This window comes from Strix uralensis, chromosome 9 (genome assembly GCF_047716275.1).
Source record: "Strix uralensis isolate ZFMK-TIS-50842 chromosome 9, bStrUra1, whole genome shotgun sequence".
Classification (NCBI taxonomy): Eukaryota; Metazoa; Chordata; class Aves; order Strigiformes; family Strigidae; genus Strix; species Strix uralensis.
The window spans coordinates 26,333,700-26,351,234 of record NC_133980.1 but is presented as its reverse complement, the minus strand read 5'-3'; positions in this window follow the sequence as shown (position 1 = coordinate 26,351,234).

Below are 17,535 nucleotides of genomic sequence, written 5' to 3'. Positions count from 1 at the left end.
ATGTGCATTGTTAATGAAGAATCAAGATAAGGAAATGTATAACTGCAAAACTAGAAGTGTTTTCTTTTGAAATTCACAATTGGTCACCTGGGTCTTTATGAAATGATGGTGAGTCTAAATTATCTGTTTCCTTTTTGTTTTATGAATATCTTAATAGTTTATCCTAATATGTAGGATAATACATACAACTACTTTGGAATAATTCAACACAGTTCTACTGACTTAAAAAATAATTACTGATTTGAGGATTTACTGGAATCACTCTAAACAACAACAGTAAAATATCTCTTCAAACACTGAATTCCAGGACTCTTGGCCTAAAAGAGAAGCAAGGGAAGGTGAGGGTGGAGGGCTCATCTCTCAGTTCTTATTGCAAAATGAGAGTGAAATGCTCCTTATCCTTATAGGTTTAATTTATTAAAGTTTGTTATATTTCTAGGCTATGTTTATAAGTTTGAATGACCATTTCTCTTTTATAATGGAATTAGAAGAGAGAAGAATTTGCCATGTATGCTTTTAGAGCCTAAGTGTTCATTAAAAATTCTTTAAAGAGAGGCTGTTTTCTAACTCAGGATGCTAAGCCACCTGTTGTTCTGGTTGAGGCTCTCAAGCTATTGGCCAGCATCTGTCCTGATAAAAAAGAGATAAATTTTTTTTTTTTTTTTTGCTTTTCAAACACCATTGGTCATGCAGAGCTGCCAACGTGAATGAGATTTTCAGGAGCAAGGGAAGCAGCTATTTCAGACCCACCAGTCACTACAGGTAAGAAGCCAGGTTTATGGCATTTCTGTGTGTTGTCAAAACTTCCTGTTTCCAGGCATTGTCCTCTGTGCTGTGGTGCTGGGAGATGTGGAGCAGAACCCACTGGGGCCACTCTCAGCTGCTTCTGCCCTTCAGACAAATGGACAACTGACTCATTCTCCGCCCAAAACAGAGGGTTTTGGAAGCAGCAGAGTAAGATTTTTAAAAATTGCCACTGTGGTGGAGCACCTCTTCTCATGGAAAATCTGCATTCACATTGCAAACTCTGTGCAAACACTCAGGGGTTTTGCTCAGTGGGTATAGTAGCCCTGGACCTGGATGTTGCATTCTACCAATGTGTGAATAGCTATTTTAGATTGACCTGTATTCCATCTTATTTAGCTGGTTTTCAGTAGGATTTCAGTAAAGAGCTAAACTTGGTTTTACTGTTACTGTACAGCTTGCTTTTTTTTTTTTTTTTTTTTTAAATGTAACTTTCTCTAGTTAATGTTTTCCTAATGGCTCGTTTAGGTATCAAGCCTATACATTGTAGTTGCTGAACATCTGTCCCTTCAGTTTTCCAATGACCTTCAATTTAAGGACCTTGATTTAGAGATGGATTGAACTCTTGATGGCATTCCCCAATGAATCTGTTTTCTGTTAATCTATTTGGTAATCTCTTTGTTGACCCATATATGCTCTTGGCCTCCAAACATCCTGTGGCGATTAACTCCACAGTGTAATGATGTGTTATGTGAAAAAACAATGGCTGAGGAGAAGGGGCATCAAAAGTTGAGATTGATTAAAAGCCTGAATAATAAAGGTATCAGCTGAATGAAACCTTTGTAGATCTGCTTAGTATTGGACTCCAGGTTTGATCATGGTTCTGCTGTCACTCTGATTTTTATGCTAGTCTGGCATTGCCTTTTTTAGGTGAGATCAAAATTAGGCCAAAATACTTCTAAGGGAAGGCCATATCTGATGTTTCTGATTAAAAAAGTAAATCAGCTCTTAATGAGAAATAACCCAATGCTTAAGAGAGAGAGCTTGCAAAATTTAAGGAACATCTGAAATCTATGAAAATAACTGAGCTCATGTTCTTTCCCTTTCATATAGGTACCCATGTGTTTAATTAGAAATAATGTTAAAATCTTGGAGTGCTGCAGTTGTGATAAGAGTTGATGTATTAGGCTTTGATACAGTTAGTTTGAAGAAATTCAATTAATAATTAAGGTGTTTGCTGATATCAGTCATGAAGCACATTCAGAGGCAATTATTGCATTCTACATATCTGATTTAGACAAAAACACTTGTATGTCTTTGCTTTAATCCCTTGTTCCATAGACAAAGGATGTGAGGTGTCTGACCAGAGTGGGGGGGCTGGGACAGACACAAAATACCAGCCAAACCTTAAGCCAATCTAAACAAGGCACCTGGTCACCCTGTTGGAATTGCTCTTTCATACAACTGTGTATTTCTGCAAGGTTATTTCAGTCTTTTTTTCCCCCTCGTGTGGATGAACCGCAGTAAGAAGCTTTAGACTGTTTGTAGATTCCACTTTGAAAGTGAAGGTCTTATTTTAAAATGAGCTGGAGCCATCTCAGTGGGTGTAAAATGGCAGAGTACCACTGGTATCAGTGGAGCCATGCCACTTTATTTTATCAGGATCTAACACCTTCATTTTTCTTAATTTATTCAGTTTTGCAACATGTCGTACATTTAGATTTTTATTCAAGGTGAAGGCTTTCAACACTCTTTCTCCTCAGTCTGAGAACAAGCATTTTGTAAATTCTGCCTTGCTGCTGCATCTCTCCTCCAGCCCCACGCACATACGTTATTTTTACTCTCTTTTCATCCATCACCTGCCTTCCTTTCCCCTTGTCCCCACTCTCAAATTTCAAAACCAAGCCATGGTTCCTTTGTTGCTCAAACTGAAAACATGAGCTCAGGTATTAACAAGATACATCTCTGATGGTTGCATCAGCCATGTTAAGGTGGGTGTTCTGCTGGTGCAAGGGATGTAGTTGCTGCTGCTGTTAGGATCACTTACCCAGGTAAGGGGGACATCTCTGTTGTTTTCACTGTTTCTGTCCCACAGTGTTACCGAACAAGATATTTTTGTAATCTGGCAGTGTATGAAACAAAGCCGGAACAGATTTCCTATTGTAGGCACACAGCAATGAGCCACCCTCACAGTGGGTTCCCACGGGCTTCAGGTGGGTTGGGAAATACAGGCAAAGTTAATGCCAAAGTGAGCGCCCAAGCAATTGCACTTCCTAAAGTGTATGTTGCATGTACATCCTGCTACTATAAAAATACTGAGTTGCATATCTTATAACTGCTGGCTAATGAGTCTCTTGACCTCCTGCTGTCATGCTAATGTGACTGCTCACTTGGAACCTTCATGAGCCAATAAATTACTCCTTTTCTTAATACCCTTTTACAGATTGCTGCTATCTCTGTAACGAAGACTACCTATCTCATTAATTTGTAATTGTGCTGAAATATTGGAGCCTTGAAAGTAGCATGTGAACTAAAATACAAATACAGTGAATGTACTGCTGCCAAAAGGCTATATAAGGTCAGTTAAACTATGGTACTATAGATTAAGAAATGATTTTGTTTTGGATCCTTCAAAAAAAAATCCTTCCTTATATACAAGTTCGAGTAATGTAAGGGTAAGCGTAATGAAGATGTAGTGTTGCATATGTGAGATACATAAGCGCACACACAAAATCTACTGCATAGGAAGTTTCTTATGGCAATAAATGGAAGAAATGCTGTTCCTTCTCCTAGAGTTTGATGTATGTGAGTATCATCCCAGGTGAACTTTTCTCAAGAATTCTTGTTTTTTAGTAAAATGTGGCATGTGAAACAAAAATACAGTGCAGAGACTCTTACAAGCATAGGTAACACTTGACATCTTTCAGCTGGATTAAATATTTATAGACATATGTAGGGACTTCGCATAAAGGACCTGAATTTGTAATGCTATATCGCTTTAAGAAATCCTTTTGCAAGAATTCTCTGTTAAACCTATGTGATTTGTTTTACAGGTAAAACGTGGTTTGGGGAATGTGACATATAACAGGGTGAATCATACAAGCAAGGAAGTCCAGTTTTCATTGTCTTTTGGGACTGACATATTTTTTGTCGTACCAAGCACTAATAGGTGATATATCTTTGTTCAGTGCACATTTCTAGATAGCACTTTTCGAAGGAGGCGAATGCTCCTTTTTATACAGGGAGAAATGCAGAGGAGGGAGGCAAGGGAGCTTGCCCAAGCCAGTGTGGGAGACCAGAGGCAGAGCAGGATCACAGCCGGGGTCTCTAGAGCGCTTGTACTGTCTAGTTCATGTGGGTTCTGGTGGGTTTAAAGTTGGTTGGTGGTTGGGTTTTTTTAAACAATAAACCCCTTTATCCAGCAACAAACATATTTTGAATAATTTAGTAGTTTACGTTGCATAAAAAACCCAACATTGTGGTTGTGTGACTACTAATCACTTGCTATTTTGGTTCAGTTTTTATAACTGAGATTTGTTTGTGGGGGCAGAAAAGAATAGAAGATTTTATACTTTTTTTGCTGGCATTCAGATGCTTGTGTGTCTATATATAATTTAGAGTTTTGATTTTATCAATGCATAGATTTGGATTGTTGGGAGAGCCAGAGCATCAACTACCAGAACAAATAAAGGGGGATGATCTACCTCTGTCTAAGATTTTTTGTTCCGTTCCCCTCTCAAGGGTTGGGATAGTGTTCTTTGATATCTTGTGTGCTTTGTTGGATGTAGAGAAATCTGTCAGCTTTTCCACAGTGTTTTTAACAGGTCTGAAAATTTTACCTTTTGTCTAATTTCTCCTTTTGTCTAATTAATTTTTTTTTAAATGAAAAGTAAATAAATCTTATGCTGTTGAGAGAAAACATCCCTTTGCTTTCTTGCATTGCTCTTGAATTGTGAAGCCCCAAAATTGAAGGATTAACAGGAATGCAGAGGGTTAATGAAGGGAAAGCGTGCAGTGCCATGTACAATGGGGCCCAGTGCAACCATGTGCTGAGCTTTCAAAATGAAAAAAAAAAAAAAAAAAATCAAAGCCTACTCCAGTTCCAGTCTGATCCAGTATCCTTGAAGCAGTCTCCCACTGCCAGGAAAGAAAATTGGGATGGGCCCTTAGGCACATCAGATGTGACTGCAGCCACAACATCTCAGGCATGAGAGAGAACCAGTTTAATGGCACATCTAATTTTCTCTCCATTTCAAAACATGTTTCTTTTTAATTCTGTTAGTACTGATTAAAGGCAATCTAACAGGCAAATATCCTTCTATAGCAAATGGCTGATTAAATGTTAGTATGAATTTATGCTCAGATGGTACATATCACTGTGTGTCAGTTGCTTACTTCTGTTTGAAATTACAGTAAATCATAGTGGTATTTACTACTGGTTATAAAATGAAATTTATTGCCCCAGCATTACTTTCAGCAGAGTAAAAATGAATCCCAGATACAACATTCTCCTTAGCTAACACTATTTTTGCCCCACTAACTGATTATTATTAAATGTCTGGACATCTTCGTATTATTCCATCAAATTGTCATTATTCCTCCTTCCTGGGATAAATCCACTTACACTGATCTTTAATTGCTCCCAGCACTGTATCTTTCATACAGGAGATACGGAGCTGGCTAATGCTGAAATTGCTGATGGCTGGCCTTGCTACAATGGGAAGGGATGCTGGATGCTCTGTAACTTGTTGGGGTTTTTTTCCACAATATCTTTTATACCGTCCTGTTAGTCCTCTTTCTTCTTGATGTCTGTGGGGCCAAGACTGAGGTTCTGAGGAATAACAAGCAGCAAACTGTTCTGGAATGTCTTTCATACTGCTACTTGAAATCTTGAGCGAGTTTGATGAGTACTTACTAAGTGCTAGAGTACTTAGACAATGGATGAATTAAATATTAGTAGACCAAATGGGTGACTTATTTACATAGATTTCAACTGTCCCCCTACCTGGGAACCGTAACAGGAATGTCTTCCTCTTAAAACAATGCAAACCCACTTCTCATTTACAGCATTTGCACAAGTGCTCAATAACAGCTTTTGAATATTCAAACCAGCAAGAATGTTGTTTTGAATTTCAGTTTTACCTGCCTTTGCATGGGAACTAGTGAATGTCTGGAAATGAGATATTGCAGAGGGTCTGGCCTATGCAAATTAATTTTAACTTATTGTGGCTTTAATGGATTTTCTGATAGATAATATTCTCTTATTTAAAGCAACCCTGTACACAGCTAAGAAAATGTACCTGGGTATGGAAAGGGACAGGACTGCTGAAGGATAGGGGCAGATTTCAATCCCAAGCAAATTATTTGATACCAGCTGACTGTCCTGTTGAGCTCATTTAAATGGGCTGGATCAAATCACACATGTTTTTTATGATCGAATTGAAAATTGCTTCTGAGGCCCCTCAAAACTTGTAAGCTTCCTCTGAGTATTCAGTTAATTTCGTGTATTATAATCTGGATGGGAGCAGGGGGAGGAGAGGAGAAAGTTACCTCTTTCTGTTAAGTGTAATTCTGAAGATATACCAAGTTCTGACAAACCAGTTGGATGAGAGGCATTAATCGATAATTTTGTCTCCATTCATTGTTTGTAACAGTATAGTTCTGTGCCTGCAAGCTGGCAGCTGCCTTTCATCTCACTGAGTGTTCTGCCTTCGTGAAATTGTTAAGTGTCCTTGCCTTTGACAGTTGTATCTACACAAGTTTATTGAACTTCAGTCAAATGTAATGAAGACACGCTTGTGTCACTGCTTGACCTGAGTTGCGTTGTCCACCAGGCTAAGCAAAATCTCTGGGCTACTAGGCTCTTATTGCTGTACATGAATTGAACAAAGGAAGAGGTATTTCTTTATGGTCTGAAGATCAGCTGAAGTCTGTTTTAAAGGTTGTCAGTTTGATTTCAAGCTAGTGATAATGCTTTTAATGTAAGATCTTGCTCTGCACGGCTGCTTTTTTGTTGAACTATGTTCAAATACTTGCCTGAATCTGAAAAATAACTGTTTTGTCCAACTGTCCTCTCAGTGGTGCAGAAATAATTAACCACAGAGGCCCTGATTTAATGAAGTATTTTGATTCTGATGGAATTTCAATATATGGCAAAATATTTTGATAAATTAGGTTCTCTAGTCTCAGTTTTACAAAAGGTAAGGCACTAAAGGAACTAGAGAAATGGAGAAGATGGACCTGTCTTACTGAATTTTCTTCATTGAAACAAGTGTATTTTTGGCAGTTCTGCAAAATAAATGATACTGCTTTTTAAATGATAGAGACTTCTTTATAGAGAGGTTGATGGCATTGAACAACATGCATTGGGGAAGTGATGGATCGTTTTTTGAGTATGGTGGGTACATCAAGTTTCCAGTGCTCCTTGAAATCTGGCCATTTGTTCAGGTGACCTTTGTCAGCGTTGAAGAAAAATTTAGTTACCGGTGTTAAAAAAATTAGGTTAGGGTAGAGTGTTAGCTCTTTGAAACTTTTTGGAAGAAAATTCTATGAGAAGATACAGATTAAATTTAAACAGATGTTTAAGGGGCATTTTAATAGAATTAGGCAGCTTTTCAAGCCATTTTTAAAGGCAGTTGCAGTTCCATCTTCAGAGTAGGTGAAGCAATAATAAATACCTATTTGCTCTGTATCCACAGAATTAGAATAAATACAGAATAAAAGAAAATGCTGCTTATATTGCTGATGCTTGACTTTGCCAGCTGTGTTCTTTGAGCACTGGATATTATTTCCAGGTGCTCTGATTTGACCCCTCTTTACTCAAGAGGGAAAGTCCCGTCTTGCTATTCTCTGTGCACAGAACTGAGGAGTGCTGTCTCCTGTAAGTGATCCTACTGAAGCTTCAGTATGGATGAATACTCTTCAAGTAGAACAAGGAATGTAGAAGAAGCTTCAGACTGGGGCCAGACAGTCAGTTCAAAAGTTTCATGTCCTTTTGAGAGGCAGGAAGAGAATACCTTTTAGCCAAAAATGCTTAGCACTCTTTGATGTGTCCTGTACCCTAAAAAGCTTAGGAGAGGCAATGCCTCCTGCTCTGTGTGAGGTGATGAAATACATCACGTTGTGTGCTCTGCAGGGACCATGGCATTATTACCAGTATTTTATTGAGCAAGAGGAATACTCCAGGCTTCCAACTTCTGTGGTTATCGCTACAAAGCTGTGCAGGTAATGCTCAGTGATGCTCTCTGAACTCAGTCATTAGGTGACTACAGTAAAATGAGGCTGTTCAGAAATGTAAAATAAGCAACACGTGTCCCTCAGGACAGGCTGGGAGGAGCAGAGGTACACTGGAAATGTAGACTAGAGAGAGAGGTTAGATTTTACTGCCAGCGAAATGCTGTGATGTGTGAGCTTTAACTGCAAGGGTTGCTGAGAAATTAAGATTAAAAACAGCAACCTTCTGCACAGTGGGAGACAGACCAGGGCTGTAGCAAGATAAGGGCAGGAATTTGTATGCAGAAGGAAGTGTAATTCAGGGCTCTGCGGGGAAAAATGGGTGGACAGCGAGAAGGGGGAGACCTTCCTGATGAACAGCAACTTAGCTCTGCTATGTGTGCTACGAGGGAAGGGGAAGAGGACAAGCAGCGTGAAACGAGATGCCACAGCTCCAGAGGCCTGGTGTGTTGTAACACCACAAGTCCCTAAGATGCAAAAGCAAGGGGACTTCTGAAAAAATTATCACAGCTGAACACCTTTTTTTAGAGATACACAATATGAAAATGCTTAATACTCTATCGGAGACTATAGTTAGAGAGAGATTTATTTCTTTTACCTGTTTGCCAGAGTGACTAGATAAAGATACAGCAGAATGACCTGCCTCAGATGCTCCTCTTTAGGCTCCTCTACTACACCAAGTTGCTTTTCCCAATTATGGATGAATTTGATTTTGCATAATACTTGCATGCTCTTTCTCTAAATGATTATGTTTAAGTATTTCTTGTCTAGGGAAGGTGGAGACATCTTAAAGAAGTTCATTGAGTCTTTGCAGTAGTAGCTATTTCTGTTGATCTAGGAGGAGCTTGACTGTTTCTTCCTGTTACAGTGGTATCCTGGGTTTGAGTGAGTGGCGGGGTTTTTGATAGCAGGGGAGGGGGCTACAGTGGTGGCCCTCTGCGAGAAGCTTCTTGAAGCTCCCTTGGCTCCAAGTCAGACCTGCACTGTGCCGAGGCCAGGCCAATTACCTGCACCTCTGTGGTAACTTCTTTAAGAAGCGGAACCTGGAAAGACGAGTTGGAGTTGTGAGGAGGACTTGCGAGGAGAACATCTGTGCAAACATTGAGGGCAGTGGAAGAAAGGACGAGGAGGGGGAGGTGCAGTGCAGAGTCCCCCTGCATTCTGTGCATTCTGTGATGAGACAGCAGGCCCCCCCCACCCATGGAGGTCTACAGCAGAGCAGATGCTGACCTGCAGCCTGTAGAGGACACCACGCCAGAGCAGGTGACTGTGGGAAGAAGCAGCCCCTGCTGTTGTAGTTCGGTGCTGGGAGGATTGTAACACATGGGGTGACCCACGCCAGAGCAGTCAGGGAAATGCTGCAGCCCGTGGGAGGGACTCATATTGGAGAAGGTTTATGGAGGACTGTCTCCTGTGAGAGAGGAATCATGCTGGAGCAGGGGAAGAATGCCAGAAATTGCTCACCCCCACGAGGTGGAAGAAGCAGCAGGACTGACTGCATGTCCTGTTCCCTGCCCCCTGTGATGCTGCAAGGAAGGAGGTGGAGATATCGGGAACAAAGCTGAGCCTGGGAAGAAGGGAGGGGTGGAGGGAAAGTGTTTTTAAGATGTGATAATGTCCTACTCTGTCTGTTAAGTGGTGGTCTTGTTAGTGTCGGTATTAAATTTATGTTACTTTTTTTCTTCCCCTAATGAGTCTGTGTTTTGCCTGTGACCATAATAGGTGAATCATCCCCCCTATCCTCATCTCAATTCCCAAGCCTTTTGGTCTATTTTCTCCTTCCCAGCACTTGGGGGGAAGGGGGGAGTGAGCAGCTGCGTGGTGGTCAGTTGCCCTCTGGGCTCAAACCATGACAACTGGGGATCGTGCTCTTGTTTACACCTCTGCCTCTTATCAGAGCAATTTAGACCACGTAGCTAAAATGATAAATTTTTTTAAGAGTATTAGCATGACAAAAATATAAAGGTGGCAATGTAGAAAAAGGGAAAGAAGAGGGGTAGCCGTGCGGGGAGGAAGGCAAGAAGCTGCCAAGGCACTTAAGAGCTGTGGCCTGACCTTAAACTTATACAGTGTATTTCTTTGGAAAACGAATGAGATAAGTTGTTTAACACCAGTGTATAACATTCAGGAGGTATTGTAAAGAAGTATCTTTTGAGGGGTCTTGTAAAATAGAGTTCCCTGGGGTTGCCTTACTTGTGGGTGCTGAACACTTGGTTCTTTTTTTGGGGTGTTAAACTGAAGCTTTCAAAGGGCACAGGGAAGGCCCGTTGTTTCATTTCCTGCAACAAGGGGATCCTAGAGGGAACGGTCTGTTGAAAAGATGTAAACTATAAACCTGCAAGCATGAACATGGTGGGATTTTTTTAAACACTGTAATGGTAAGTATGGCTGAGGTACCGTGGCACTACAAAAAATAGTTCTGCTGCACAAAAATTACAAGATCTATGTGGAGACTGAAACACCATTTCCCTGGATTCTAGAAAAATGTCTAAATATCATAGAAAATTACTTGTAGACTATTTGACAAATAATGCAGATAAATTTTAAAGTGGAATTATTTCCTAAGTGAAGAATTTCATTGTTGACCAGTAAGCTTTATAGGCATGATATTTTAATTTTCAGAAAATCTCTCTATGGAATGTGGTTATCTCATTATATCTTTGTGTCCTCAGATGAGGCTTAACTTCGTCTTATCCTTGATACCAATTAATGAATTGTTCACTGTACTGTAGTGGCTCACTAAAAACTGGTAGCTGCACAAGCACAGCTCACAGGACAATCTGTTACCTTGAAAGTCAGAAAATAACACCTTTGATAATAGATGATAACATCTTCGCAGCACCTGTCTATGCAATATGCAATTTGTTAGAGGTAACTGAATGGTGGTACTTAAATTTTTACACCTCTGTTAAGGAAAAAAAAAAAAAAAAAAAAAGAAATCCAAGTGGGATGAGATGAGAAATAAAGAGGTTTTAGCCCAAAGGACAAAATCCTTATGCTTATACAATAGATCTATAAATTATTGTTCTGCTGTGGGTTTTCATAAAAATGGTGTTTTCTGATCTACTGTAGATTTTAATTGCTCTGAAAATAAATGTGTTGTGCCTGCTTATAGACAGAGTATTTCATCAAAGTGTAACCAGGCCCTATAGCACAGTGCATAGATACTCATTACCTTTTGAGGCTCAGAGCCACCTGTGACCACCTGCTTTCTCTTAGCAATATGCCACAGTACCTCTGGCTGCTAACTTTGTTTTCAAAATAAGCTGCTCTTTCTGTTTTGTTAGGCTCTTCTCTTAATTTTGTTAACACAGTCAGTGCAATTAAGGGGAAGAAACAGAATATGATTTATTAATAATGCCCGATACATAGCGGTCTGTAAACAGGATCGATTGCATACTTAACTGATGCAGATCTCTGTAGTTAGTCAGAGGTATTTGGTAGGGAGGAATTTCTTTTATCCCTGCTTAATACATTAACAAGACTTTTTTTAATGAACTGGGTAACTTTGGGAAGAGCAGTTATCCTATGAGCTAGTGCATTTCTTGCCTGGGTAGCAATCCCACCGTAAAAATATATTGTATGAGACTGAGCACCACAAGTAGATTATGGGACCCTCACCCTTATTTGCACACAAATGCGATCTGGGGTCTGTCTGTGCAAGAGAGGGAAGCTTTCTCTTCTATAGGCTGGCAGACCCTGAACATTGTTCCCCTAATGCAAGATGAAGACTTCTACTGACTGTTGGTGCTCCTTCAGCACTAAATGTTCTGGCTACAGAAATGTCTTTAAGTATTAAATTAGCTGTAGCTAATGACAGATGATTCTCATGAGTTTAGCAGAGCAGTTTGAAATCCAAATTTTATTTTCAGTGCCAACAAAGAAGCTTAAGGTGTGGGAGTTATGGCCAGCCAACTAGTTAGATTTGAAGAAATCTTTCAAGTAGACGAAAGGGACTTTCAAACTGCAGAAAAATTATATGTACCTTCATTCTTGCTTCAGAGATGGAGAGGATGCTGCAGCTTTTGCAGACCACTGTGCTTTTGGGAAGATGGGACTGGTGCCCCAAAGATCCTGCGTGTTGCTTACATCTGTGCTTCCCCATTGCTGTGCCATGGTGTGTGAAGTCCCGCTGCAGACAAGTCCTGGGTTTCTCAAGCAGAGATGGGAAGGATGCTTAAACTCATTGAAGGAGGGAGCTCGTTCTTGCAAGAATACTACCTTGCATAATCCAGATTCTGCATTTTATCAGAGTTTTCTCCAGAAGTAAATGTTACTGTATCTGGATCTCACACCAATGGGTGCTCAGGATTAAGCTCCTCTGACTGTTTATCTCTGGAGCACAACCCAGACTGGAGACCTTTGCGTGGCAACTCCACCCCTGGTGCTGTGTTTCCATTCCACATGTTAGAGTGGTGGATCCTGGGAATGTTCTGACCCACCAGCCTCTACACCCTCCATCAGCTTCCCTGCTGTTTTTTTTTTTTCTTTTTCTCATTGATTGGGTAGAGACATGAACTGTCAGAGCTGTGACTGTGCTACCAGGCTTTGACTGCCCTGACAAACCCCACCAGGGGCCTCTATGAGGACCCAAGTTTCAGCATGTCCGGCTGTGTGTAGGGGGTGAGGGGACACCTCTCTGAGAGGAGAGGCACCTGCCCTGCCCTGGCCCAGCCTGGGAGCACTAACAGGCCTTGATTGCCCCAAACAGCCTCATCTGGGCCTTCTCCCACCCCCAGCACCTCAGGTGCGGGTGTCCCTCCTGCCCCGGCTGTGGCGTAGGTGTGCTGCTTTCCAGTCCCCTCTGCCCCTGGCTCCTGGGTGGACGTTGGGCCTGTTTGTAGCCCTCTCTGGCTCTTTTTTCTCCTGACTCTCTGGATGGACCCTGGACCTAGTTCGCTTGCTGTGTCCAGGACTGTTGATGGACACTGGGCTCAGGCTCTGAGGGACACTGCCCTGTTGGTGAGGGTCATCCCTCGCCTTCCCTGAGGGAGCAGCCAGCCCTCCCTGCTCTTGGACAGGAATGCAGTATTTCCTAGTGTTGACTACACAGTCTGCTAAACCAAAAGAGGAGGCCGCCTCATTCTTCTTGACCTGGAGCAAGGCTTGGGCAGCTGGTAAGTAGGCTGCTTTGTTGATAGTATACGTGTAGCTCTTTTCTCCCATGGCAGAGTTGTTTGAAGGCAGCAGGGCCAAGAGGTGCTGTGGTGCAGGAGTCATCAGGCAGGGTCAGCCCTGGGTTTGCTTCTCATCCCCCGTCTGCAGTGTCCGACCAAGAGGGCTGCCAGACCCACTTCAGCGTGAGATGGGCCACTGGGCCTAGTCGGGGTGTGCTGGTGATTGTGTTCTTGTGTTTCACGCCTGCTCCCATCTTTCAATACAGGGTATGTGGTTTTCTTGAGAAGCTGTGTAGCTGTTAATCTTCAGCAGGTTTTCCCCTAGTCATTAGGGGAGGCTGTTTCTTCTTGGTGAAACCCTGCTGCATTTATTGTGTTCATGCAGAAGTGCGAAACATTGATAAAAAGAGGCTATTGAGTGATGAGTATGTCCTTTTCCTTTGCTTTATTTTCTTTTCTCCATGTGCCTACCATCTTCATCTTTAGAAAATTGCCTACTTATCTCCCAAACATAGTTGCATTCTTTGCTTAATGTCCCTCTTCAGGAACTTATTCTGTATGGAAATTACCCTGTACAGGAAATAATTTACCTTTAACTGTCATCCTTTGCAATTCTCTTATTTTTTAGATTGTTTTCTTGTGGTTTTTTGTTTTGTTTTGTTTTCTGCCAGCTCTTAGAACAATGAGGCTGGAGACTGCTGGCATCCAATAGCTTTGACAAACTGAGTGTCGGTCTGATGTGCTCCAAACCATCTGCTTCCTGGGATGGCTAATTCTGGCCAGTGTTACTTCCAGCTGCGGAGAAGCTGCAGCCCCATACTCTGCTGGGGAAATCAAGGGCACGAGGACAAACTCCAGCAGGGAGTTAAATTAATGTGAAATACAACACTACCCATTTGAACATGCTACCAAAATGGTCAGCCTGCTGCGAAGTGTTGGTTGGAGTGGCTCAGACTGGAGTTCAGGTCTTTGCGACCGTAGGTATATTTTTTCCCTGAGAGATACTGATTTTTTTTTTTTTTTTTTTTAAATGCTGATCAGAAGAATAGGTTGATTTATCATGTTAAAATTCAAAGGCATTGGAGGGGGCTAAAATCCTCCTATTTCCAAAGCATTCCTATTATGAAGAGCAGACCTTCAGATAGCTGTCTGTTTAAGGGATTGTATGTCTTTTCTTCTGAAGCTTTTATTGGAGAGTGACCCTCCGTAAATAGCAGTCCTGAGTGAGCTATGGTTGCCATGGCTGAGATGGAGAGATGGGAGCTGAAGCCTCTGTAGTCAGCACGAAAGCCCAGGTTTCTTTGTGTCACACTCTGAAACACCTAACCAGAGGTATTCAGAGTCTGTGCACTGCAAGCTCACTCTCTTACTTGCTTTGTGATACATTATATAGTGTCCCTGTGCCTGTAGAAAATCAGGGGAGCAGTCTTAGGACATTTACTACCTATCACAAAATAAAAACACATCTTCCCAGAGATATTGCCCTGCTTTGAATGAAATGCAGCAGAAAACCCAAGCAGAGAGAGACGTTTGGGAGAAAATGTGGTAACAGTAAAAATTTACGTAATCTTACACTATGTCAGATATGTGCACAATGAATAGTTAAAGAGCAGCTGTTCATAATTTTGTTACACTTTTTATGATCTTCTCTTCCCAAACCTACTGTCATCCACTACTTTGAATATAAGACTGCAGCTTATGGGCTCTGTAATACTTGAAACTGCAACATATGACTGCTTTCTAAATATGACTGCTTTTCCTAATCCCTGGAGTTGACGTTTCGTCATTTCTCTAATGTGGGTGCTGAGTCAGAGCAAAAAAGCATTCAATTTTGGATTCCCTGTTTGATTTTTCTTAGCCCTTTAGTGAGTTACTCAGTTTCCCTTCCTAGTTAAGCTTCCAGGTCTGAGTACTGAAGAGCTGTGTAAATCAGGCCCAAGAATTTGGATTTGGGCATCTTTTCCAAAATGTTTGAGATCATTTTCTCTTCTGAGCATATCAGAAATGTGAGATGGCAGGGTTTTTTTGAAGCTGATGACAGCTAATTCAAAGCAATGAAATAATTGTGTGGGCCTGGATTGAGAGGCTAATTATTAGGGACCAGGAGCTCAGTAGGATCTGGATACAGTCTCAATCTCTTGGGCTAGGTATTGAGATGGAGGGAGCCAAAAATATTTCTTGGCAATATGCTTGAGTGGCAGAGAAGTAAACTGGCAGATTCGTCTCTTGGGTTACAGTCACCTGACATTTCATGCGAGAATGCTCTTTTTACAAATCTGTATTGGACATGAGTGCTCCCATAGGGCTAGGGAGGAGGAGAGGAGATGCAGCAATTTCTGTAGGTGCTAACTGAAAGAAAAATAGTCTTGGCTGTCTTACTCTGTAGTTGGCAAAGGCTCAATGCCCCTTCTCCAGGCACGCAGGCAGGGATGCAGGTACAGGTCCCTTCTTGTTTAGAGCTATGCCAAATAGAGCATGTTTGAGTTTGCTTGCCAAAATCTGAAGAGGCCTGCAAAAAAACTAGATGGAACAATGGGATATCTTTAATCAAGGAAGGAAAATAAGTATAACTGACATCCACAGTAGTTCAGGTATGGGTAGGAATTCTGTGAGGAAGACAGAGCCGCCTTATTCATGTTGGCCAAGAAGTGCAGAATGAGAACTGATGGCTTTAGTCAAGAAAATGTACGTTAACTCTTTAAATCAAACTTTGAATGTGTTTTGTCAGGCTGTTCCAACAGCAAGGCAGTAATGCACTGCATTGAGCAGCTGAAAGGTGACTGCTGCTGTTATGCTTTGATACTAGAAGAGTTGACAGCACTGGGTGTAATTGTTAAAGCATTTGCCTACACTGCCATCAGTTAAACTCAGAAAAGATGTACACAGAAGTACAGCACCAAGTAAAACTTCCACACTGGTGGAAAGACAGAAAATCTGGTAGTCTGTTTAATACACAAATTATTTTATCTGTCTAGGATGCAGTCCTGATGATGGGTGTAACTGAATTCCATGTGTTTCCTAGGGTTGCACTGTAGAAAGCTAATTTAAAACAGAAAAAAAAATGGCTATGAATTGGATGGTTGAGATATGGAAGTGCCAGAAAGAAGGGATGTCAGAATGGCATATGTTGATCGCCTCTACATTAGCAGGATATCAAGATCCTGGCACATCCACATGCAGCTTTTCAGGACACCCTGATCAGAAAAACGCAGTCCACACCCAGGCAAGAGCAGAAGACACTCTTTAAGTCACCCAGATAAGGAGATAAAGGATGGTAAACCCTAATGATGCAGAAAGGTGAGACAGAATGGGGAGAAAAAAGATCATAATCACTGTCATCTTTTAAAGGGTAAGAAAGGAACATCCAAAGCCAGCACATACTTAGCAGGCTTTGGAGGTCACAGGAGACAGGACAAGGGCTCACTGGCCTGGTCCTCTGCATTGTCTCCAGACCACGTGGGTAAACACATCTTGGTGCCTGGGTGCTGGCCACCCCACTTGGACATGTGAATCTCAGAGCTTGTGAGAAAGTTCCTGAACTAGGATTTGGTTTAAAATAAAATCAATTATGAGTCAATTATTTTAAAATAAAATAAGCTCATGCACTGAGCATGGTATTACAACATTATTTCCTGAGGAAAAGCTTGTTGACAACAGAGAAAAGCTTGTTAAGGAAAGGACTTTTCTCAAATTAGGAGGAAGGTGCTAATACTCCGCTCTCTTGTCTGGCTGTTTTGTAGTGTTTGAATGTATAAACAGCCTGAACCTGCGATAATGCACTTTACCTCACATAGGGGAGTAACTGACTGACACCGTTAGCTTTAGGGATGTCTGAGAGGGCCAGTAATAGGCAGAATATACAACCATTTTCACTGGGCATAATATAGATACTACAGGATGAGTATATATTTGGATAAGTTTGTACTTGGTCCTTGTTTGACTCCAGAAACAAGACAGCTGCAAGGTAGTTTTGAATATTTTTTGTATTTCTGTAATGGTACTATGCCAAGGGCACCGTCAAAGTTCACGAGCAGAGCTAGCTCGACTACTTATTGTGAACAATTTAGGAAATATCCCTGGGGTTAAATACACTTCAGAGACCTCCTGCAGCTTACCTTTTTAACAGGTCAGGCTGTTACCCAAGAACAAGTGGGAAGGTAAAGAAGCCCTTTTTTTTTTTTTTTTTTTTTTTTCCCTTCATTTCTACTGAACCAAGGTCAGGTAAATAACTGCCACCAATAAAGTGAGGGAATAATGTTCACTGGTGGCAGTCACTGGCATCCTACTCAAACACTGTGTAAATGTCAGGCTTTATCGTAATGGAAAGTCAAAATTGGCTGCAGCAACGGAATTATCTGTAGGGAATCTCTTGTGGGTCTCAGCATATATGAATTATGAAAAGGAAACTTAAAATAAATGGAGGATTTAGCTAGTTCTGTGC